The 16913-nt window shown below is 45.6% G+C and overlaps 1 pseudogene; it reads right to left on the bottom strand.

The window, feature by feature from the left end:
• Positions 1-7762: 7762 nt before the first annotated feature.
• On the bottom strand, positions 7763-8442 carry LOC136475764 (protein MIZU-KUSSEI 1-like; annotated as a pseudogene).
• Positions 8443-16913: the final 8471 nt, after the last annotated feature.

Raw genomic sequence — 16913 nt, 5'->3', positions numbered from 1 at the left:
GCTGTGGATGCGTGTTGGCTGTCTTGATTCGCTGCATGCTTAAACTTCTACTAGAAAAAAATTGGATACTACAACCGAGGAGATTTGCTATGAAAGATTATTGAGCTAACTTCTAAGGAAACAATGAAAGTTATAGCACTACCAAGAACCCAAATTAGAGCTAAAATCAAATCTTCGAAAAAATACAGTTCTGTTGGTGATCCTTGTTGACATGTACTTCCTCCGTTCCAAATTATAAGTCTCTTTGATATATGAACAAAAAGTCAAGCGACTTATAATTTGGAACTAAGGAAGTAGTATTTCTCTCTTTTTTTTTTGAAATAACACTATTTTACTAAAGAATTGCAGAACTAAGAGTTGGAATGAAAATATTGTAGATACAGGATATGTCCGGCAATTGTATGGTCAACAGGACCCTAATTGGCGAACCAATGGTATCAATAGACTGTGTCATGCATTAGAGTAACTTGCAGGGTCTCTACTTGAGCCCTCAAAATTGAATTTGAGGGTCCTGAGTCAAAAATTGAGCTTCAACAGAGCCCCTATTAGGGACCTCAAATTTGAGAGGGCCCTCAAACCCCCTCTCACCCATCGTTCCTCTCCCCGCGCGCACGCAGAACACGCCTTTTCGTTCGCATTCGACCCAGCACCATCGCCTCCTCTGTCTTCGGCAAGGCCATTTGCTAGCACGACTCTCTCGGCACGTCCCCTCCCAACAACTTCTACCGCACCTCCACCATCCTCCTCGGCAGCTCCCCTCTCCCTGGCGACGTGCCCCTTCCCTAGATCTCCTCACTGTCACTTCCCCAGTCGGCTACCACCATGACAAGTTCTCTACCTAGCTACACCCCTCCCTGGCGTGGCCGCCACTGCCCTCCTCAGCATCTCCCTTCCCCTGGAGGCATGCCCCTTGTCCAGATCTAGCATCGGTGAGTGGCTCCCCTCTACCCTCTCTCTCGGATCTAGTGCTACATCTTCTCGTGCTCCGGTGAGCCCCTCTTCTTCTCCTCTCTAGCTTCTCTGGCTAGTTGTCGAGATATGTCCAAGTTAGTCAATGAGGAAGAAGATGAGAAAGAGGATGACAAATGGGTCCCACATGTTATTCCCTACTAGAATAAATTTGAGGATCATATTTTGAGAGCCACCGTTGGAGTACAACCTAGAAAACATGACTATCAAAAGTAAAAAAAACCCTTATATCAAAATTAGAGACCCTAATTTGAGGGCTCCTACTCGAGATGCTGTTAGAAGCCAATAGCAAGGCATGTTTCCCTTCTCTCGTCGTTTTGATTTTCTAGATTTTGTTTGTCCATTCCAAACAAGGTATTTAGGTACCGCTTGTAATTTTTTAAGTAGATGCTAAAGATAAAGCATAGTCCATTTTGTTTGGATTTAACATAATTGATTTTATAATTTTGAAATTAAAATTCTTCCCATAATACTATATTTGACTTTTCACTTTAATTGTTTAGCTGTAAAACAGTTTCTAAAAATTGTTTAACTATCTAAATTAATGGTTCAAAAACTAGTATTTTTCATGTATTTTTTCTATACATGTGCTTAGGTGACATCTAGTTTTTTTAACAAGGACATACTCAAAATTAAGTTTTAATTCAAATTAAATTTAAAATCATCTCCCTTATTAAGAAACGTTGGATGTCCCTTATTGCAATTTTTCAAGTAGATGTTACAAATCAAGCGTAACCCCTTTTTCTTGGATCTAGCATCACTGATTTTATAGTTTTAAAATTAAAATTCTTCCTATATCGCTATATTTGAGTAATAATTTATCCAATAATTTTTAACTATTCTAATATATACTTGACACAATTAGATTTGTAATTAAATGTACTATCTAATAATCAAAATTATATAATCATAACTAATCTAATATAAAATAAATGAATAATCAAAGTGTATCAAGTTAATTTAGATATGCCTTATAAAGTAGTCTAATAATCTAATTATATAATTATAAATAATCTAATATTTGGAGACCGTATCACATCAGGCTATGTCTTATAAATTGGAGCTAGCTGCAAAAATAGTCTCTAAAAATATGAAAAAAATCATCTAAATTCATGGTTTGGAAAGTAGTATTTTTCATGCAATTTTTCTATACATATACTTAGGTGAAACCCAAAGTTTTTAATGAAGGAATGCTCAAAGGTAAATTTAAATTCTAAAATATTTAAAATCATTCGAAACAATGCTTAATGATTTTAAATTTAACTTTGAATTGGAACTTCATTTTGATCATGTCCGTCCCTAGGAAAGTTTGGGTGTTGTGGCAGAACCAGCTTAATCTAATGCCTCACAAGAGTACTCAGTCTTTCATTAGACACTAAGTACTCAAGGGAGGACATCCAAATTATACGGTTCCGTCGGGCACACCCCAAGGGAAGAAAGCCGAAAATCCATATTTTTTCATCAGGATCATAAATGAGAGAATAAAGCTTACATCATTCTTAACCATTTCTTACATCACTTTTAATACATCATCAGAGTATAATATTTATTGTTTATAATAGCGGAATATGATCATGTTATCAGAGTTATGAACAATTTGAATTTAACATCAGGAATATAAACATGTGATCAGAATTACAGCGGAAATAAATATCTATTCATGATATGATGAAACATCGATATATAAACTTATGATAACTAGATTATAAAACATTTCATTTATAAAACATTTAGTGAGAGTTATAAATAAAAACTATGATCGCAACGTAAAGAAATTCTCTCTAAGCCCACCAGAAGGAATCCGCACACAAGGGTCAGCTCTAGCATCCACCCATCACCTACAACAGAGAGAAATAAAACCCTAAGTACTCAATTGTACTCAGCAAGACTTACCCGTCAGGAGAAAAGAAAAAACTCCAAGGATATGCAAGGCTATCTGGCTTGTGGGTTTATTGCATCTATAGGAGCATTACTAAAAGCGTGTCCTTATATTCGATTTTTATTAGCAGTGTATTAGTTCATTAACTAACCATTCTATGTAAGCACATGTGCTACTTCTTAAGCAGGTGGTAAGCAATCAGGTTTTCTTTTTCCATCTTTCATCTTCTAGTTCTTACTACGATGCTAGAGTTTAGACAAATCGTACCGGATCGCCCGACGATTTATGAATCAATGCCTCCAGCTGGGTACCCCAAAAACACATGCCCCGCTTGTACCCCAGGCACAAGCAGGACCAACCCACTATTCTTCTGTCATGGGGTCTAGGTCCCCGTCCAAACTAGGACTCCAAGCCCCACCCCTTAGTCCCGGACTCAGTGCGGTGCAAGGACCTCCTACCCAAAAACCACCCTGACAGTCGGTCTGAAAAGAGCCAGAACCCATGACAAAAGAGTAACAAGTCTTTCCTATGCCCATACTCAAGTATGTGCTCGGGATAATAAGTCTGTGACTTGCCTATCGTCCAATGCAATAGCAGGCCCTTAACTGACACAGATAGGAAAAACATTGTAACCATGCTATGCCCCGTTGGCCGCAGGACACAACCTCTTACACCCACCAATACGACAATACCCAAGCCATATCCCTGCCCGGTCACCATTTATCATTTCCACCATTTATATTTCCCAAGTGATAATAATACAGTAATAAATTTCCTATCTCTCGCGAGTGACAGGCAATCACTCGACTTCTACCGGAGTCCTGTAGCATAGCACTCTACACGATCCTATCATACTAGTAAGACTCATAGGATAAAGATATATGCAAGTAGGTTTCATTCAACTTCTTAAAACTTAATGCATAAATATAATTTAAAGTGCAGAAAAGTAGGGGTTATGCACTAGAGCTTGCCTGGGTAAGATATAATAAGAAGTTAGCTTTCCATCACGATGGCACGATCATCAAGACACCATCTTTTCTGATACTCCAGATGACTCCACGATCCATCAACGTCCCCTATTATGATATGCCATGCGATGCAATGCAATGCAAAGACGTAATTAATCAACTGCAATCGTGACTCGTAAAATACGATTTACACCACTCAAACTAACGAGCTAGTTCTAACGACGACCGTACTTAAGATACGTATCAATGTTGTCGAATAAGGTGTTATTTCCCAACAAATGTTTTAGTCATGAAACCACAAGGCATTTCTTTATCTATTTCATTGATTTAATATATGTCCAAACTAGGGCTCAATAGTTAACCTAGCAAACTAATTATTCTAGAGCTACAAAATAATTACAGCGAGCAGATAAAAATATTAGTAATTTACTATAAAATTTTTAGAGTCAACGCTATCATTGGTTTATCACGGAAATTCCTACAAGTTCATATTTTAACAATAATAAACATCTTAAAATAATTAAAGCAACCCTAAAAATATTTTAAAACTAGATAAACTAATTATGCTAACAGATAAATCATGATTTTAGGAGCCTAACAAATTGGTTTCACAATTTTTGGATAATTATACTATTTTATATTGATTTTACAATTTAAACTAGAAACCTATATTAGAAAATCATTTAGACAACGGAAAGGGCCGACGGTAACTCCCTTTCGGCCCAGCAGCCCACGGTAACAGTGCGGCAGCCCAGAGCACAACACGCACACGCGGCCCAGTGGACCAGTTTGGCCCAGCGCGTGGCGCGAGCGGCCCAACCACGGCGGCCACAGACCGACCCATCGCGCGATGCAAGCGGCTCAACCACGACGGCTACAGACCGGCCCAGCGCGCGGCCTGCCCAAACCGGCCAGGCGATTTTGCAAAAATGACCCTGCGTTTACCTTAAACCAGTCCAATATACATTGTTCATGCGAGTCACGTTAATGCACCTAGAACCCCCAAAAAACTTCTAATTACACGTTCTCACCTTCCTTCCTTCCCCAGAAGCAGAGCACGGAGCAGAGGAGGTTCGACCGGCGGTCAATCCCGGCCGGGGAAGGCACGGCAGTGGCGGAAACCCGCAGGTGAGGGCCACGGGAGCCCGCGCGACCATGGGCTGGCCGTGGCAAGACCCGAGCCGGCCCCCGGTAGCCTGCCCGCGCGAGCCGTGCTGGCGGCGCCGGCCAGACGGACGGTGGCAACGGCGCTGCGGCGGGAGGTGGTGCAGATCTGGCGCGTGGCAAGCGTGAGCCAGGGGTGCACAACGTGGATGGGGCATGGGGAGCAGGCCAAGGCAACGCGATTCATGTGGCGTAGGCGACAGCGCGGCTTCGAGAAGGGCAGCGCAGCATGGGGGTCGATGACGGCGGTGGGGAGGCAGCCTCATGGCTTGCCCGATGCCAGACGCACCCACTAGAGGACGCAGCTCGGCTAGAGCAGAAGCATGGTGCCCCGGCCACGTGCGTCGATGCTCGGGACCGGGTGGCTCCGCGGTGAGAGCGCGCCGGTGGTGAGGTGGTGGTGTGGCTTGCCGGTGATGACCGTCGAAAAGTAGGTTATGCGCTGGGTGGGGCGGCTGCGGGGCAACGTGGGCCCAAGCACGCTCACGTGCATGGCGACAGGCGAAGGAAGCAGCCACAGCGGGCGTGGAGGAGCGAGGCGAGGCGAAACCGCGCGTGGCTTCGGTGAGTGGGAGGAGAGCAGCGTGGTGCTGCGGCCGAAGGTGGAGCGGCGCGGGGAGGTGCGCGGACTCGGCGCACACGCAAGGGGGGAAAATCAACGACGGCGCTCTAGGGCGCGGTGGCAGTCGCGCTTGGAGGGGCAGCGCCGAGGGGTGGCGGTCCAGCGCGGACCGGGGCGGGCACGTCGGCCAGCAGCGCGAGAGCGCGCGATGCGAGGAGGAAGAAGGAGGGGCAGCACTGCACGCGGAGGAGAGGAGGTGAGGCAGAGCCGCTCGCGCACACGCGAAGGGAAAGGGGAAACGACGGGCGGGAGGGGACACAGCGACGACGGGAGCCGCCAAAACAGGTGCTCGGCCCGGCACAGAGGCAGACAACAGTGGCAGGCAAGGACAATCAGAGATAGAAAAAGGAGGAAAACAACACAAGGGTTCGGCCAACTTCATTAACGCATGGACAACGCGACGTGCTTTGGCAGCTTTGCGGAGCGAGGGGACGATGCGAGCAGAAGGTGGCAGGGACACGGCGATACGTCGCAACAAATCAGATGACTGATTCAGAGCAGGGGGACGCACCACCGTCGTCACACTAGCGCATAGACAGGACGGCTCGAACCTGGCGGGACGCAAAGGCAGCCAGCTCCTTCGTGGTTAGGTGGGTCATGCGGTGGGCGAAGCACCACGTCGGCCAGACGTCTGGCAGGAAATATACACGACAACCGCAGGTTAAGTCGTACGACGGTCAGTAGTGATGCACACGAATTTTTAAGAGACGCAAAAACCGCTGATGAGCTCATACTCCATACCATGCCATAGAACAAAATATTAGGGTGCTATGTAATTATTTTTGCGCAAAACAAATCGTCGTAACAACGCTTTAAAATATATTTTCTGATTTTTACCGTTGATGCGAGAAGCTAGTTTTTTAAAATTTTTAATTTTGATTTTTGAGCTATCAAACATACCATGGAACAACATCCACACGCCACATCAACAGTTGCATTTTTAACTACTAACTTGCACTTCTAATTTTTTTATTTAAGTTCTAATTACAAGTTATATTTTATTTGGTTTATAAAAATTGTTTTCATGCTCAATCCAACAGAACAAGCCACTCGTCATTTACTTACTAGAATCGTTATCGGACATTTCTAAATATCTTTACGCATTGAGTAATTTAGTTTGACGTTGATTCGAGACCACAAAATAGAGTCACACATGATTCCCTTATCACTTTAAGTATGTTTTAAATCAAAAATCTGAGAAACTCGCTTCGAAAATTTTTCTTAAACCTAAATCTCGGTGCTAAACGACCTCGTAACACCAGAGGTGTTACAAGTGTCTCTTCTTGCAATTTTTTAAGTAGATACCTAAAATCAAGCGCAATCCATTTTACTTGATCTAGATTCATATGGAAAAAGTAGTATTGTTAAGTAGATAGGTAAATGGTGACATGGGTCACGTGTCACGTCGGCCATCTACAGAATAGGGTGATTGGTTTGAAAAATGACTCAATTTTAAATAAAGTGATATATTATGAGTCCATTCTTTAATAGGGTGTTTGGTTCGTAGAAGGAGGTAGTCTATCACCATCTCACTTTTTAATTTTTTTGTTTGATTTGTAAAATAGACTGAGTTAATGCATCGTCACTTTATTCGTCGTAGGCTTATAATTAGTGTTAGTATGAAAAATAAAGTCATTCCACAAATTTGAAGAATGAACTCATAATAAATCTATCACATCATCGAGAATGGATTGGTTCTCTAAACCAAACACTCCATAAATTTAGTGAAATAACTCCATTCCTCGTAATAGTATTAATTATTAGCTTGTGAGAAATTAAGGTGACATCGAAAACCAATTTTATTCAACAAAACAAAAAGAAAGAAGAGTGATATGAGACTAACTCCCAACTAATTCCTCAAACCAAATACCCTATAATTGCTTATATGTTACTAAGCAGCATCCGGCACAAAATTTACTTGAACGAGAATATGTTCAGAAAGAACTCTATATTCCAAAAAACACAGGTGTTTCTTCTGTGTGGTCATTTCCCATTGAGTTCATCCAGACAGACCAAGACTCAAAGAAATGGATTTATACTAAGACGATCGATAATACCCTAAACTTAGTAAACTAGTATTCTAAGCTTCTATTATTTGTTTGGACTAGGGCATTATATACGCGCAACACGAGCTGACACTAACACGAAAGTCTTGCACGTCTAACAAACCCGATGGAAGAAGATACTAAGACCGCCGTCGAAGCCGCCGCCGTGGACTCCCGGCCATTCAGTGAGGTGGAACGACTCCGCGTCCGACGAGGCGACGATCCTCTCGAACCTCCCGCGCAGGTATTCCACCCCTCCGCTGGCAGCCAGCCAGCGCCGGCGGTCACGGCCCGCAGCTTCTCCAGCAACCACCCCTCCGCATCCGACGGCCGCTCCCGCCTCGTCGCGTACCCGACGCGCGTGCCCTTGCAGTACACCAGCCACTTGGTCGAGTCGAGGAGCGCGCCGGGAGAGGCATTGGGCGGCGTCCACTGGCGCTGGTACTCGAGCACGATCCTGCCCGCAGCGGCAATGTCCGCACCGCCGAGGCCAGCCGGCAGGTCGAGGACGAGGAAATGCTCTTCGTGGTCCACTGGTTGGTCCGCGGCGGGCCCGTGCTCCTGCAGGAAGAGGCGGACGCGGCGGTCACCGGCGGAGGGCACGAAGAGCGTGCCACGGACGATGGCCGATTTTGTGGTCGGCGCCGAGGGGCACGGGAGGAACGTGGACGCGAGGACGCACCGGACGTGGTTCCACCACGCAAGCCACGCGACATGGCAGCTGTAATATGTCACCTCCTCGCCGGCGGCCTCGCCAGCGCCGCCGTCTTCAACTGGCACTACTGCAGGTGGCATGGATCACGTAGTGCGGCCGCGTTCCGGGGACGTGGCGCGAAGAGTAGTTAGTTATGATCTATCCTATTTTATTTAGACGCGCCCGCGTTCCGGGGACGTGGCTTCGGACTCGTCTCAGGAAAATCGGAACTATATCGTTCACGTCAGAGTTATCTAAAAACATAGTTTTGTAACTTTTTTAAAAAGCTGGTGGTTAAAAAAATAACATACACTCTACCAACCGTCTGTTTTATTTATTCAAAAAAAAAAAACAAAGTCATCTTCTGTACATACCGACCTTTCAAAATCGTGGTCAAAGATTCAATTCCGATGAACCTCCTAACAGTAGTGATAGTCAAGGCCGTAGTCGGCTATCCCGCCACCATAACTCACATCTAGAACGTCCAAAATCGAATCTCTATTACCTGCTCTATCTCTCAATATCCTTAGATATGAAAATAGTGGTTGGAGATCCAATTCCGATGAATCTTCGGGTGGAGACAGGTGGGAGCAACAAGGAGTGCCGAGGAAAAAAAAGAAACAACACCAAGGGCGCCATCATTGATAGGGAGTACCGACCATCCGCATATCTTTGCCCATGCATGTCTCCGTTAGAATGAGAAGTTGTTGGAGTGGGACTTCTTTCTATCATGAAAAAAAACAAGATTGGAAGAGGGTTTACCAAACTATTGGAGATGCTCATTGTCGGTATTTTGTAAACCAGACTAGTAAACTTATATGATTATCGCGCTGCTCTAGAAAGACGACGGTAGCATCCAAAAGACATAAGGATTTATACTGGTTCAGGCCGGAGCCCTACGTCCAGTCTCAGAGATGATCGAGTGCGTGTTTCTTGCTTGAATGCTTTGAAATTCTAACAACGGGGGGGGTGCAAGAATGGTAAAAGAGGTAGGAGAGCTAGAGCTAGGAAACGGGCTGCCCGAAAGAAAGCTTCAGGAGCCCTTCTATGGTGTAAGAATGAGTGAATGAGAGTCGGATCCCTTATATAGAGTTCGGAGCCAGGGCGTACACAAAGAAGAAGGTTCTCCCGACCGAAGGGTCGTGAGCCTAAGGGAGGACCTAGCTAACTTGGCTTGCAAGCTACGCCGTCTTGTGGTGCACGTCTAGGCATGGTTGTCGTCATGGTCTTGTGGCCATGCCGCGGCATAGCGCGACGTGGTGCTACTGTGCCGGCCGTGGCGACACTGTAGGCACGGTGGTGGTTCGCCAGCCGTCTTGTGTGGCGTGGTCTCCGCCGTGGTCTTCGTCATTGCCTCCAGGTTTCCTGGCGCGTCGTACAGGAGTTGGTAGCCACCCCCGGGTCATCGATCGCCCTGTTGGCTTGAGGAGCTAAGGGCCACGATCCCGATCGTTGGGGTCGTGGATCCCGTCGGTTGGATGGCCTCTAAGTTAAGGCCTTCGTCGTGTATCCCATCCCGTAGTGGGTAGAAGCGTACATGTGTCTCGTCGGACCGTAGTTGGCCGGTGGTTTTTGTACCGATCGTCACCGCCTTGGGCGGTATTGTCTTGTCTTAGCTACGTGGCACAGGGATGGCGCCTGACCGGACCGAGGTGACTATTGTCCCCTCAGTCCTTGCAGAGTTAGAGTGGCGTGCCTACTCCTGTCATAGCAGGCACGTTTGGCTAGGCTCGACCTCTCCCTGTTCCTCCCAAGGGTCATGGCGGCGAGAGGTCGTGCGTCTCTTGTGCATCGTGTGGCTAAGGCAGAAGGGAGGGGTCGTGGCTAACCCTGGCCTTGGCGTTCGGCCTAGCTCACTTGGCTCTCAGCTGGGCCTCGGTCGCTTCGGGCTTTCGCTGGCTATTGTATAATGGGCCGATTTGGCCTGTCACTTAGTCGATGCCCTGAGACACCCTAGGGTTATAACCCCAACAGTAGCCCCCGGGCGTTTTTATGATCACGAAGTGATCGTGAAAGCACCTGTAGCTTGCATATCGAATACAGGTTTGTAGTTCATGTAACACCCAAAAATTTCATTCTTTTAAAATAAGTAAATTTGATTTAATTATGTTATTATGTGTGCATTCAAATATAGGAAATTAATATTTTTTGGGAAATTAAAATCAAATATAAGGTTAGTAACCTTTTGATGCATACATGCTGCTGCACCTTTATTTTTGTAATGATTGGTTTTGATCAAATTTGAATTTGGATACAAAATCAATTTGAAAATGGTTTGCTAAAACTCTAGAAAATAAAAAGAAAAAGGAAATTCATTCTCTCCCCTCCCCTTCTTCAATTTTGGCCTGCTGGCCCATTTCTCCCACCGACCCGCGCGCCTCCCTCCTTTCCCCTCCTCCTGTTTTCCTTCTTGGGCCGGCCCAGCCAAGGCCGTGCTGCCTTCCTCAACTGCCGCCCGCGCCTCAGTCGCTGACCGCCCGGGCCCACGTGTCGGTGCTTTCCCCCACCTCCCGCAACCGCGTCTCGCGTCGTCGTGGGAGCGTCTCCCCGCGCCCGACCTCTATAAAATGAGACTCTCCGTCGCCCTCCCTGCTGTCGCCCCCGCTCTATTTTTGCATTTGCCGAGCACACTGAAGCCACAACCGTTGCACGGAGAAGCGCCGAGGTCCGCCGTCCGCCCCTCCGCACGGTCCACCGTCCCCGAGCCGTCTCCGTCCTCGTTTCCCCCCACGGTGAGAACCCCCTTGTCCCCTCTTTCTCCCCGTGCCGTTACTTTCGATTTTCATGGCTTCTAGAGCCCTTGCCGCATGCGCCTGTGAGCTCCGCATCGCCAGCCATGGCGACCACCGCCTCGGCCATGACCTCTGGCCGCAATCTCGGCCTAGGCGGGTTCCCCTCCACCCCCTCTCTTCCCCGATGCCCTCGGTTCTTCGAACCGTGGCCTGTAGACCCCACCCCGCGCGAGCCGGTGACCTCCTTGCCGCCGGCCATGGTGCCCTGCCGCCGGAAGCACTATTCTTAGCCGCCGGCCTCCTTTCTCTCTCCCCCATCTCTTTTCTCTGCCGTCCATCACATGATCAATGGTCCAGAGAGGCCGATACCCCTTCGCCGTGGCAAAATTGCTAAAGAGCCCCTCGGTTTTCAGCAAAATATGCCCGCTGTCCCTCAGTTGATTAAATCTAAATATCCTTTTTTTATTTTAAATTCGAAAATAGTTCATACTAATTACAGAAATGCCACTGGATTTGTTTTGCTCATAAAAACTTTGTTTTAGCTCCGAATCGACCCGTTCAAATTGCGTTAGTTTCGTAATTTCATAATCTATGTGTTAGTACCACTGTTAATCATGTTTGCAACTTTTAAATTTCATAGTTAGGTTTACTTAATTAATTTGCTATAGGAAATCGTGTTTAAATCATAACTTTTGCGTTTTAGCTCCGATTTTCGTGAACTTCACGTTGACGTGATCGTAGCGAGACATAGATTATTTTCATAAACATTTTATCTTGTTTTCTATACTGCTGGTGTACTGTTCTAACTATAGGATTGTTTGCTTTGCATGAATGCCTTTGGAATGTTGTATGTTGCCGTGTTGGTCGCGTTCAGACGGTGAGGAGAACGTTGGTGACCACGAGTTCTTTGACGACCAGCAGGACCAGCAGGGGTTTGCTAACCAAGGCAAGTATAGCATGGGATCTACCTTTATGCCTATTCACATTTATTAATTACTCATTTGCATGTGTCTAATTTTGATACCCGTAAGGACATCCTAGTGTTTGATTATCCTATTCCTTGTTCTCCTATGGGTTATATGCATATGGGTAGTTTGCTAGCGCTCAAAGTAGCTATACATGATCTACATAATGAAATAATGGTTCTATGGAACAAAAAGGTAAAATTGACTTTTAAACAACTGAATTATAGGGCCAAGGAGCAAATGACTTTCGATCATGATGCTCTCGGCCCTCCATAAGGACTTATCTGTCGGCAAAAGCTGGGACTGATAGTGCAACCGTGAGGGTCACATGGCTCTGACTTTAGCTCAGTAATAGAACCTTTTCTAGCTTGTTAGAGGTTACCTTTATGGCGCAAAAGGGGCTTGCCATGTTGGGTATAGGACTGCCCCTGTTCTTATGTGTATAGCCACGAAGGATTTGTGCCATAGGAAAGGGGGGTTCCTACATCTGCCTGCCGAGGAAACCTAGCGGCCCTAACTTGTTAGAGAAACCTATGAAATGGCTTCATAGTGTACCCCGCCCACTCACCTTGGCAGTGATATGGGAGTAATTAACCCAGGCATAGGGGAAACACGACTCACGGTGAATGTGCACAACCTCTGCAGAGGGTTACAAACTGTTATAACAGCCGTGCTCACGGTCACGAGCGGCCCGGAAAACTCACAGAATAAATGGTTAATTATTGTTGTTCATTTATGATGTTCTATGGTGATAATATGATACAAATGATTATGATATCTGATCATGTGGAATTAATTGGGGCTTGAACATAACTTGATAATAGTTGATGATAAAATCTTGACCTACTAAAAGTGCTAACTGCAGTAAGCCAGTGTCATCCTTTTTGAGCTTTCATAACCCCATGTTAACTTGTTAAGTACGGGAAGTACTTACGCTTGTTTACTTTCTATATTTGGATAAAAATCCTGGATGGGTAACAGATGACAACGTGTATGAGGAGTTTTCTGAGGACTATTAGGCTTGTGGTCAACCAGTTGGCCGTCCCTGTGTTGGAGCTTCCTCGAGAGAGTTATCTTTTTATTTTCCGCTGTGTTGTATAAGACTATGTGATATTATTAATCGTGTTGTAAGATACACCATGATGATACTTTTGTAATTTGTCAACTTGTGTGTGTGACTGATCCCTAGGCACACATGAGTTTAGTGCATTCAATTTTATCCTTAAAATTGGGTGTGACAAATTGGTATCAGAGCCGTGTTGACTGTAGGACGCAAGCCTAGTTAGAAATAGTCGTTTTAGCATCTTTGCTCCACTGGTTTCCTGCTTACTGTCTCATTCTTGTTATTTTATTAAAGTATTTATGCTATTCATACCTTAATCTATTATATAAATTTTTTTATTCTAATTCTATCTTACTCTAAATCTATAGATGTCTCGTAACCCGAAGACCGCCCGCCTCAGCACTACAGGCTACTGTGCCATGTTCACCCCCCGTGCTCCACAGGCGGAGAAGGAGATTGTGATCATCTCCGATGATGAGGTGGAACCCTTGATCGAGGATGATGAGGAGTGGATGGCTACCCCGACACCTGCACCTACTCCTACTCCAGCTATTGCACCTATCTATGCTGCTGCAGCTACCCTAGTGGAGTCATCGGCTACTTCACCTACACCTGTGCCATCCCCAGCTGTCCCTATGGTGGATGGGGAGATAGGCTGGAAGTGCAAATACTACTTCAAGCCAGCCCTGGAGATGGCCTATTACCACACCCTCCTTACTCATGTGCTGGATGACTATTACCCTGATCTGCACGCCTCCATCAACTATCACTGTGCAGAGTACCAGTATCCTTTGGAGGCAACCTTTTGGAAGGTAGAGCTAGTTGTCACCGCCTGGAATGACATAAAGAATGGACATGAGGTGGAGACTGTCCATCGTGCCACTGCCAGACAGGCTCACGTATTGGATGGCATGGAAGATACAGCGCATGACGCTTACATCTACTACCATGGTCGTCGTTTTGAGGCCATGAAGGAGGATCATTTTAGGTTCCTTCCTCGCAATGATCATGAGGGTAACTGGCAGGTCCTGGCACTACCAAAAAGTGACCCAACTCTGGAAGCAATAGTGCATCATGTCCATGCCATGCAGGGGGTAGATGAAGAGGTCAAGGGAGAGCTGCGTGCATCACAGAGGGCCGAGAGGCGTCTCTAGAAGCAAGTTGATGAACTGCGTGCTCAACTTGGGCTGCCACCGATCTACAAGAAGAAGCGCCGGTCGTTCACCATGATTGACACCACCCCATAGGTGTTAGGTGCCTTGTTTAAAGTTACTACGTTGTTAGTTCGTGTATCATGTCTTGTCTTGTCTTGTCTTGTGAACTTTAGTGATTAGATGTTTTTAATTGTGAACTTAGATGATTTGGAATTTGTTTGATTGCTGGAGGTTTGTGGGCATGTCCACAAAATTCCATAGGTTTGAACCTTAAGTTTAGATGAAGTCTTAATGCAGATGGGTTGCTTTATCATATTTCTGCTATGCTGTTTTCTAGAGCAGCCTATGTTTTTTATCTTGTATCTCGAAATCTGGGCTGCCAAAAATTCTGAAATTTCTATGGAGATATCTAGACTTCTGTATCTTTCAAATGTTTCTGGAATCACGTCAATATCTATTCAGGTTTGTTAGATCTATCTGCCAAAATTTGATGTTTCTACGCAGACTGGAACCCAAAACAGATTCGGTTTAGCTCTGTTTTTGACCATGTATATACCAGAATCTGTAAAAGTGTTCTAAATAAAAGTTGTAGCTAATCTCCTAAGCTTTCCAACCGTTCTTGGTACACCTCTGTTGGATCTCTGAAACTCAAGTTATGACAGATTTACCGAACTGCTGTAATTGAATCTTGTCCAGAACATTCTCAGCATTGTTCATTATCTTTTATAAGCTCTCTATAATTTGAAAATCTCTAAAATTTTGCGCATTTGTTGGAAAATAGATGGCCACAAGAGGAGGAAGAGGCAGAGGCCGTGGACATGGTCATGATGCTCTCATGAATCCACCACCACCGCCACCAGTGACTATGGAGCAATTGATGAGAATGCAAGCGCAGTTGATGCAAGCCATGATGCAACGCTTGGATAACGAACCTGCAAGAGGACCACTGCCTGTTCAGGTCAGAGACAAGCGTGGAGAATTCATGAAGGGTCACCCTCCAGTGTTCACTCATGCCTCAGATCCCTTGGAGGCAGACGATTGGTTGCGTGCTATGGAAAAGCAACTTAACATAGCACAATACAATAATCTCGAGAAGGTGTTGTATGCTTCTAGTCAACTCCAGGGAAAAGCTCAGGATTGGTGGGATTCTTTCTAGTATGGACGCCCCAACGATGCTCCTGCTATCACCTGGCGGGAATTCAAGGACAATTTCTGGTCATATCATATCCCCGATGGACTAGTGGAATTGAAGCAAGAGGAATTCAGGTCACTTAAGCAAGGATCCATGTCTGTGGTGGAGTATCGTGACAAGTTTGCTTAACTCTCACGCTATGCTCCAAATGATGTAGCTGAGGACAAGGAGAAGCAACGCCGCTTCCTCAAGGGACTTTATGATGGACTGCAGCTCCCGCTGATGTCCAACACCTACCCTAACTTTTAGTCCTTGGTGAACCGTGCTATTGTGATTGACGATAAGCACAAAGAGATGGAAGCCAAGAAGAGGAGACTTCAAGGGCAAGCTTCTAGAAGCAACAACCACCCGCATGCCTATCCCCAGCAGGGTTTTTAGCAGAGAAATCAAGGACCATCTAACCAGAGAAACCATGGTCAGTACCCTCAGCGTAATCAGTTTCAGCAACGTCCTCAGTACCAGCAATAGTTTGGTAATTAGCGCCCCCAGCAACAGACCGGCAATCCAACAACACACCAGGGAATGCCCAACAATGCTCCGGTGAAGAGTGGTGCACCCAATAACCCCAACGCATGCTACCGCTGTGGAGAAGTAGGTCATTATGCTCATCAGTGTCCAAAGAAGCAGAACTAGCAAGCTCCTCAGAACCAGATTGGCAATCCAAAGTTCAACGCCCTGACCACCTCACACTGCAAAAGTGAACTATGTGTCGTCTGATGCAGCTCAGGAGACGCCTGAGGTCATGTTGGGTACGTTCAGTGTCAACTCTATCTCTGCTATAGTACTTTTTTATTCTGGTGCTTCGCATTCATTTATTTCCCAAGCTTTTGTTAGAATGCATAACATACCTTTATGTGCCATGAAAAACCCCATACTAATAAATTCATCGAGAGGTAGTATGCCAGCTTCTTATTGGAGTCCCTCAACTAGCATTTCCTTAAGAGGGGTAGACTTCAAAGTGAAACCTATTGTGTTGAGAACAGCGGGAATTGATCTTATTCTGGGAATGGATTGGATGAAACAACACCGGGCAGTGATTCAGTGTCAGGAGAGATCTATTGTTGTGACATCACCCAATGGAGATAGAATCTGTGTAGAAGTGGTAGTGCAAGCTCAGCCAACGGCCACTGTGAATCAGCTAGATGGTGATGCCAATAAACAAGATCGTGTTGTGGAGGAGTTCTTGGATGTCTTCCCCGATGACTTGCCAGGTATGCCACCTGACCGTGACATTGAATTCATTATTGAATTATTACCTAGAACTGCACCAATAGCTAAACGTCCATATAGAATGGGGGTTAATGAATTAGAAGAGCTTAAGAAACAACTAAAAGAGTTGCAAGAAAAATGTTTCATATGCCCTAGTTCTTCCCCATGGGGAGCACCAGTGATCTTTGTGGATAAGAAGGAATGGTAGCCAACGGATGTGTGTGGATTACTGTTCACTTAATGAGGTTACTATCAAG

The sequence above is a fragment of the Miscanthus floridulus genome, chromosome 1 (assembly GCF_019320115.1).
Source record: "Miscanthus floridulus cultivar M001 chromosome 1, ASM1932011v1, whole genome shotgun sequence".
In the NCBI taxonomy this organism is placed as follows: domain Eukaryota; kingdom Viridiplantae; phylum Streptophyta; class Magnoliopsida; order Poales; family Poaceae; genus Miscanthus; species Miscanthus floridulus.
The sequence above is the reverse complement of the archived record's forward strand: the minus strand, read 5'-3'. Positions and strand labels throughout refer to the sequence as shown.